Genomic DNA, 8,548 nt, shown 5'->3' on the forward strand with positions numbered 1-8,548 from the left:
ACAAATAAATATTATTTGGCCAAAAAAAAGGCACTCTGGGTTTTTGTATTAAGAGTGCATTACAGTGGTCCCTTGATTCTCAAACTTAATCCATTCCGGAAGTCCGTTCCAAAGCCAAGGCGCACTTTCCCATAGAAAGTCATGCAAAACGGATTGATCCACTCCAGACTTCTAAAAACAACCGCTAACACAGCAATTTAACATGAATTTTACTATCTAATGAGACCACTGATCCATAAAATAAAAATGATGTATTGCAGTCACACAATCAATCAATCAGTAGCTGAACTGGGTTCCACACAGTCACAAAATCAAAAGAGCCGCAAAAACAAAAACGCAAAATAAATAGCAGAAACAGACAGACCTCAGCGTAACACTCAAAACATAAGTGTATCACTCAAAACGGAAGCGTAACAATCAAAACAGAGCACGTTCGGCTTCCAAAAAAAGTTCGCAAACTGGAACACTTACTTCCAAATTTGCAGTGTTTGGGTTCCAAGTTGTCTGAATACCAAGGCGTTTGAGAACCAAGGGACCACTGTATTATAGAAAGAATACGTTAACCGCTAGAAAAGACACCAGAAGGCATATTCAGTGGCTGCAAAAGCCCACAGTACGGTATGAATGCAATATCAGAACCTCCTTGTACAGTCCTGTTTATTTTCTGTTTGTTCCCATCATTCACAGTAAACCAATAAATTCGCTAAGCAATAACAGCAAATACAAATGGGGGGAAAATATGAAGAGACCGATGAGTTACAAGAACTCATTCATCGGATTGCCACCCCTACATATTTACAATAAGGACTTCTTTTTACTCGCACAAGAGTTGAGAGTAGGCAAACTAAGGCCCGGGGGGCGGATCCAGCCCAAGCGCCTTCTAAATCCGGCCCACAGCCAATCTGGGAATCAGCGTGTTTTTACATAAGTAGAATGTGTCCTTTTATTTAAAATGCATCTCTGGGTTATTTGTGGGGCATAGGAATTCGTTCATATTTTTCTCCCAAAATATAGTCCGGCCCCCCACAAGGTCTGAGGGCCAGTGGACCGGCTCCCTGCTGAAAAAGTTTGCTGACCCCTGTTTGCTGAGAGCAATGGGAGCAGCAGCTCTTCCTTGACCAGTGCAGGTCGAAGCCAAAGACAAGCGGCAAAAATACACATTAGATTCAGCACTTTTGCAAAGGAAGAATAGGTCACACAGCCACCGGTGTCCCTTCTTAGTCCTGGTTAACTTGCAATTTACACGAGAGTTACGTTCCAGGGATGGCACACTGACAAACAGAGCAGTGGGGACCCCAATTTTTCTTCTGGAGCTTTAAAATCATAACATCACCCACTGCGCCAAAATAGGGAGCAAGGACAAAGCGCCCCCTTATTCTGGTTCTAGATCAAGGGTGGCCAGATCAGAAGGTCACCAATCTTTGGACTATCTAGATTTGACACTGACGAGAAGCCCCGTCACTTCCGGCAGGCCCAGGCTTCACTGGAAAGGGCCAGTCGGGCGAACCCACCAACCTGCGCCCCAGAGATCTTCAAGGGGTTGCAAGCGGACCGCCGTCAGTTGCAAAACACGCCTGGCAAACTTCCAACAGCACCGGGCAGTCCCTTCTAAGAAGCTGATTCAAACTGGCAAAGGTTCAGCTTCACAGAGCGGCTCAAAGCTGCAAAAACACTGGAACAGCCTTGAATTTCGTCACTCCTTCGCGCCAAACAAGCCTCTTCACAAGTTATCCTGCAAAACACGGATAAGTCCATAGCAGACAAAAGCTGGGCGTTATCTATTTTCCTCCAAGGCTCGTCAGGGATTATTGTCTGCACATTATTAGAAAGCAGATCGACTAGATAACAGCCCCCATAACTCCAACCGTTGTGTCGATGTAATTTACAGAAGGGGGGGATAATTACCGTTTGGGAGCAAAACTGGTATTTTGCAAACTCTAGGACAGGGCCCCCAGAGGAAGCAGAAGAACGACAAACCGCCAAGAACGACAAATAATCTCGGAACAGACTCATAAACAAGCCGGGGCTCAGGTTTCAGAAAGCATGGGCCAGAATCCTCCCTGGGGATGGGAAGAGGGAGGGGGCCTCAGCCCTCCACAGTCTCCTAGTACAGCTGGCATAGGAAGTATTTTGCAAAAAGCAGGAGGGAGACACGGTCTGAGAGGCAGAACAAAGAGCCAACAGGTGGGCAAGAAGGAACAGCAACACGGAAGAAGAGCTTTGCATCGTGCAAAGGACCCGGGTAGCTCCATTCCACGAGGGACCGGCAAGCCAATTTAGAAGACAAGCGCCGTCTCCTAACATCCAACGGAGAAGGCATTAGCTGGGAACTTTAAGAGAATATGGTAGCCTGCTGGGAAGGAGGCATGAAAAAGTAGGAACCCAAAGCATCAATCACTCTGTGCAAAGTTCTTAACAACATAGCTGTCAACGTTTCCCTTTTTTTTTAAAAGGGAAATTCCCTTATTCCGAATAGGAAAGAAAAAGGAAAAGTTGACAGCTATGTCTTAAAAAGCCAAAGCAACGTGACAAAATACCAGAGGTTTTGGGGGTTCTTCTGGCACCATAAAGACTAACAAATGTCTTATAGCATTCGCTTCTGTGGACTGACCCTCAAAAAGTCCGTCCCGTGGTAAATATGTCAAGTCTCCAAGATGCCATGGGACTTTCTGCTGGTGATGCCGCAAGGGGTTCCACACAGCTGTCCCACGGGGAGAAGTTACAAAATGCAAAAACTCACACTAAGAACCATAATCTAACAGGGGCAAACTTTATCCCCGCATTACGTTTGAGAACTGTGGTTAAAACAAGGGCTTACATCATCTTCTTTCCTTGCAGGAATGTCAGATTAGCTTTCAGGTAATAATCACTTGAGAGAATCTCAGCTGAAGTTAACTCTGAGCAAACTGGGAGAGGAGGCAGCTTCAAACACAATTGTCTTCCCAAACAGCAGAAACCACGGGAACACACTGGAAATACTTCAAAGGATTTGTGTCCGTCTGCCCATTTGCTGCCAGCTGAGAAGTCTTCATGCCCGGATCACGGAGGTTACAACAATAATAACCAGGAGTTTAACGGTTTAAAAGAGAAATAAAATTTGCAGAGGAAACCTCCCTCTGCAGTTTGTGATCTTCACTTCAAAGCAAAGCAGAAGTCGGCACATGCAACAGGGTGGATATTAATTCCAGCTAAACTTTTGAAAAGCGTGTATTAAATAGAATTCCAGCACTAACAATATAACATTTTTAGCTGGAGGACTTTTTTCCCTTGTCAGTCTGCAGCCTCAGGTGTTGGTCAAAGCCCTCCTCAGATGTGGCACGGCAGAAATGAACAAAAGGAGAGATCCAAAGCTGCTTTGAACAAGCTCTGGTGGCGAACACTTTTCATGAAATCCCACCGTCCTTAAAGCAGAGACGCAGCGCAGAAGAAATTCTTGCTTAATGAAGCATTGCCTTCACCTCTGTCAAACCCACATCTGTTACCCGATACACTTAACTTTGAATGCGCTTCAAAATGCTCACAACCAACAAGGAATTTTGTTTTATGCATCTGATGAATTGCAGATGGACTTAAAAAATCTGCCTCCAATTTTGTCCTGCTGCAAGCTATATCTTTTTTCCCCCTTCCCTGCAGTAACAAAGGGACTGGAGAGGAGGAGGAGGGAGGGAGGAGAGAGACAAGAATGAAACTAGCAGGGCAATTAGGTCCACAAAGAGAAAGTGTGCCTGCAATTTGCATAACAATGGGCCAACTCGCTCAGCAAAAGCTGCCCCACCTCCTAACACGCCGCTGCATAGCAGGGCAGCAAGGCCAGGCGGCCTTTGCATTCATTGCCCGGACCTCGAGGGAGCCGCCGAGGGCGGAGGAGGAGGCAAGGGCGCCCCAAGGCCGTCGGGTCACAGGCCACGTTCACGGCCAGGGCGCGCGCAAAAAAAACACACCTCCAAGTTCGGCGGCGGCTCCACCATTTCTTGGTGCACATGAACCCGAATCGGGGCTCTGCAAAACTTTGCAACTCCGCAAGGCGATGCAACGCAACCCGCGCGTGGTCCCTTGAAGCTGCAAGCAAGGCCGCCCCGTCGCCAGAAAGGAGTCCCTCGGCTCCTCGTGCAAATGGCTGGGGAAACCCTCGCGGGCTTGGCGCGCGCGCGCCATGGCGCCGGCCACGAAGGGGAGACTCGGGGCCTCTCCCGGGAGCCCCGGCAAAGTTGCCCAACTTGGGATCCACGCCTGCAGCGCGTGGGGCGCCCCGTCGCGGTGCCACGACCTCCCCACCCACCGCGCGCGCGCCTTCTCGCTCCAGATCCGAGACTCTTCCAGGACTTTTGCAGGCTGCCGAGGCCTCCGCTTCCACTTTGCAGGGCGCGGGCGCGCGCGCCGGAAAAGCCGAGCCAAGCAGCCCCGGAGCGCGCACTCAAGGTCCAGGCCCCCGTCGGGGGGGGGGAGGTGAAGCCGATCCCGGCTACTGCTGCTGTTGCAGGGCGCTTTACCTTTCCGAAGGGAGCCCCGGGCGCGCTTCCCCGGCGCAGGCAGGCCTAGCTCGGCGCCCCGCTCACCGGGCCAGACGGGAGGGCGCGTCCTCGTCGGCCGCGGGGACTTCCTGGTTCTCGGAGCAGACGGAGGGAAGGAAGGAAGGAAGGAGAGGAGGAGGAGAGATGCCAAAGCCAGCCCAGCCTGCGCGCCGAGACCTCGCCTCTTCCTCTCTCGCAGCCAGCCAGCTCGGCGCACCGAGACACGGCCTCCAGCTGGCCGCCTGCTCCGCCCGCCGCCCCCGACGCCAGAGCGCCAAAGACGGCGGCGCCTCCCCGCACTTGAGAGCCCACCCCAAAAAACTTTTCGCCCCTTCCTTCCCGGCCGAGAAACGGACACCAACGAGGCGAGGGAGCAGGCAGGCGCCCGTCGGGGGAGGGCGCACCAACACGCCGCTGCGTCCGGGCGCGCAAAGCCCTCTCCAAAGGAAGAACGGCTCGCCGAGTTGTCCCCCCTCGCCGGAAATATTATGAATGCATGTACTGCGGGGGGGGGGGGTAAAGATGAGAAGACAGCGCCTTCCTGCTCCGAGGGAGGGGGTGGGAACCAGGCTATTTTGGGACGCGCACGGCAACACCTTCGCAGCAGCGGAAAGGAGCCCCGACGGGGCGCTGGGCAGCCTCTCAGATCTCCTTTTGAGTTTTGAGACGCCCAACTAGGAGGCAGCGAGGACAGCGGCCATGGAGACCCTGCTGCGCCTTGTGTGCGTAATGTTTGTGACCGTCGGGCGGGGAGATTATCGTGGCCTTCCTGCGCTCGGCTGCCGAATGCCGCCCTCCCCATCTTGGATCGCCCTGCCCCCGGCGGCAGCTCCACCCCGGGGAGGGACCGGGGAACCCCTGCAACCACCCCACCCCCCGACGTTGCCTTCCTTGGGGGCAAGACGCCGCGCGAACTTGCAGCCTCTGCCCCCGGCACCTGCCTCCCTTTCCCGGGCAGATTCTTCCTGCAGATCCGGCGCGGGGATCCTCCTCTATCTCGGCGCGCCGATGCTTATTTATAGCCACCCAAACGCAGCTCTGTCCATCAGGCGCTGGAGGGCCGGGGCAGCCCGACCCGGCGGCCCCTCGCAGCCTATTTTGGTCGCTCTCCGCTTTGGAAAGCGAAGCAACCCGAAGAGCAGCAGCTGCTGCCTGTCTCCGGCTTCTCGGCCGCCGCGCAGCCTTTTCCTCGCTCCCGCGACCTTCCCTTCTCCAGCTGCAGCTGACTCACAAAGTCAGCGGCGAGCCAAGGGCGCGATCCGGCAGGATCTTTCCTCCGGGGAGGGGGAATAGGAAAAGGAAGGGGGATCGCGACCCCCAAAAAAACTTTCTTGGGGGTCTTTGGCTTCTTCAAGGGCGCCGGAAAGAAGTCGCCCGCACTCTACGGCGGGGGCCCTCGGGGAGACTTGTTTACGTGGGGAGGGGGAAGGGACTTGCTGGGGGGGGGTTCTCCGATCTGGGGGAAGCGGGAGCCCCGAGCGAAGTGGAGGATCCGGCGAGCCGTGGAGGGGGCGCAGCGCAGGGCGGAGGATGCTCCCGGGAGGCGTCGGGGGGACGTTTACCTTGCTGGGGGAGAGCGCCGCGCCAGATCCCTCTGCCTGCCTGCCTCTCTCTCTGAGTCACCCGGAGTAGATCCAGCGCGAGCCACCGGATTATGCCGATGACTTCACGGCGCGCGGCCATCCCCGCCTCTTCCTCCGCGCCCGCGCCGCCCCCGGCTCCTCCCACGCGCCCCCCCCTCCCCCGCCGCCCAAAGGGAGCCTCCGACTGGACGGCGCCGAGACGGAGTGCCCGCCCCGAGGGCGGAGAGGGGTCCCCGATTGGAGGCTCCCCGCTGCCACTCACGGGGCTCCCCCGCCCCTCCAGCAGCAGGCGGAGTCGCTCCCGAGGCTGCTCGGGAAGGGGCGGGCGGAGCCGGGGACCCGCTCCGAGGGGGAGGCGGGCGGGCGCTGTTCTCGGTGCAAGGCGCGCGCGGAGCATCTGGGACTATGCGCGATGTTTGCATGGGCTCATTTCACACCCGCACGCACATAGAGATGCGCGCCCGCCTTCTCCCCCCTGCATTTTTGCACCGCTGTGTTTACAGAGTCTTCTCCTTCTGCAGAGATGGAGAGGAGCCTGGCTGCATTTGGCCGCGGGAGGGTCGGGGGAAGAAGGTGCTGGAACCTGGACGGGGCTTGCCGGAAGGAAAGGCGAGAGGAAGCCGGTTTGGGGCTGAAGGCTGCTTTTCCCAGGCCCCTTGTTTGCATGCTTGGCAGGAGATCGGAAGCTTAGAATTGCAGAGCTAGGAGGGAGGGACCCCGGGGTAATCCAGTCCAACCCCCTGCAATCTGCCCCCGACGGGGATCGAACCTGCAACCTTGGCTCTCGCCACCTGAGCTTTGCAGGTCCTGGTTCTGCCTGCTGCAATTTCAAGCGGGGGCTTCCCAATCTGTGGAAGGGGAGCTCCCCTCGGGGACAAGAGGGCCCCATCCAGCTGCCCTTTCCACTTTGAAGTGCCCCTCGAGGAAGTCCGGCAGCGCGGCTGTTTACTAAGCATTCCCCGGGAGAAAACAGGCAGCAGAGAGACGGCACCTCGCAGCTCTGAGCAATGCCATCTGTATGCTAACAAGGCTGCTACGGTGCTGGCTGGGGCTAAATCTGGCGCTTAGGGCTAGCGAAAGTAAGTGGTGTCATTTGCCGTGTTTCTTTCCTCCTCGCTCTGCTTCCTAAAACTCACGAGGTGCTTTGGAACTGACTATGCTCATGAATCGCTTTTTTCCCTGCTGGGGAGCTGAGTTTTCCCTTCCCTCTGAGCTATTTTAATGGATGCAAACCTCCCCTTCTGGACGTGAGATTGGGGACCCCCATTTTTAATTAGAAGTCTGTAAAACTTAGTATTGTGTTCAGTTGTAAATTCTGCCCTGAGTTCAGTGTCAATAAGGTGTTTTCCAGAAGCGTTTTAAAATCAGCAAGCCCATCCTGGCTAATATGTTTCGTCCACTCATAAAATTCTATCCCTGTCAATCACTTCCAGAAGCCTAGGATTTAGAGAGAATCCTCTCTGGCTAGAATCTGTATGCCAGGACCACTTTAAACGGAGTGATCCTCCTATCACTGGGTGATTTCACCCAGACAAGGGGGCACACAGCATCCTAAGATTTTCGGTTGGGGGTTTGTTTCGTTTTTTTGAAAGTCTGTCATCGAGAAAATGCTCGGGGGAGGGGGAGGGATTGCATGATTAAACATTTCCTGAGATAGAGCCATGTCTGTTGTAGCAAAAGCTTGGTTTGATAAAATACAGTGGTGCCTCAGGTTACATACGCTTCAGGTTACAGACCCCGCTAACCCAGAAATAGTGCTTCAGGTTAAGAACTTTGCTTCAGGATGAGAACAGAAATCGGGCTCTGGCGGCGCGGCAGCAGCAGGAGGCCCCATCAGCTAAAGTGGTGCTTCAGGTTAAGAACAGTTTCAGGTTAAGTATGGACCTCCGGAACGAATTACCGTATTTTTCGCTCTATAAGACACACCAGACCACAAGACGCACCTAGTTTTTGGAGGAGAAAAGCAAAACAAAAAAATTCTGAATCCCAGAAGCCAGAACAGCAAGAGGGATCGCTGTGCAGTGAAAGCAGCAATCCCTCTTGCTGTTCTGGCTTCTGGGATAGCTGCGCAGCCTGCATACGCCCCATAAGACGCACACACATTTCCCCTTACTTTTTAGGAGGGAAAAAGTGAGTCTTATAGAGCAAAAAATATGGTAAGTACTTAACCCGAGGTACCACTGTAAGGGACAACGCTCTAAATGGGTGTTTGGCACCAGTAGTGCAAGGTGGTCTGAGCATTCCTGACCTTTGCCGCAGGGTGAAAATACTGTACTTCTTTGCTGCCAATCTCTGGAGACAACATACAGGTATTGCAGAAAGCTTTTCATGCAAGATAAGAAATGGACCCTGGAGACGGACAGCTGTGCCTCATCCATGGGCCGTCCAGCAAGGGGACAGCAGAGCATTCCCGGGAAATGTGGGTCCCCTAGGCAGAAAAGCCACATGACAGCT

General features: G+C 54.2%; 1 protein-coding gene across 9 annotated transcripts in view; it reads right to left on the reverse strand.

The window, feature by feature from the left end:
- SMARCA2 (SWI/SNF related BAF chromatin remodeling complex subunit ATPase 2) overlaps positions 1-6,232 on the reverse strand; it is a 124,714-nt gene extending 118,482 nt beyond the window's left edge. For 2 of the 9 annotated variants that reach the window (XM_083483285.1, XM_083483274.1), the window contains exon 1: positions 6,074-6,216. The gene's annotated coding sequence lies outside the window, so the exon portion shown is untranslated. Of the gene's footprint in view, positions 1-5,107; positions 5,317-5,452 lie in introns of those variants that run through there. The other 7 variants (XM_083483287.1, XM_083483283.1, XM_083483281.1 and 4 more) reach the window with 6 other exon arrangements.
- Between the last annotated feature and the right edge of the window lie 2,316 nt (positions 6,233-8,548).

This window comes from Podarcis liolepis, assembly GCF_965112155.1.
Source record: "Podarcis liolepis genome assembly, chromosome: 17".
In the NCBI taxonomy this organism is placed as follows: Eukaryota; Metazoa; Chordata; class Lepidosauria; order Squamata; family Lacertidae; genus Podarcis; species Podarcis liolepis.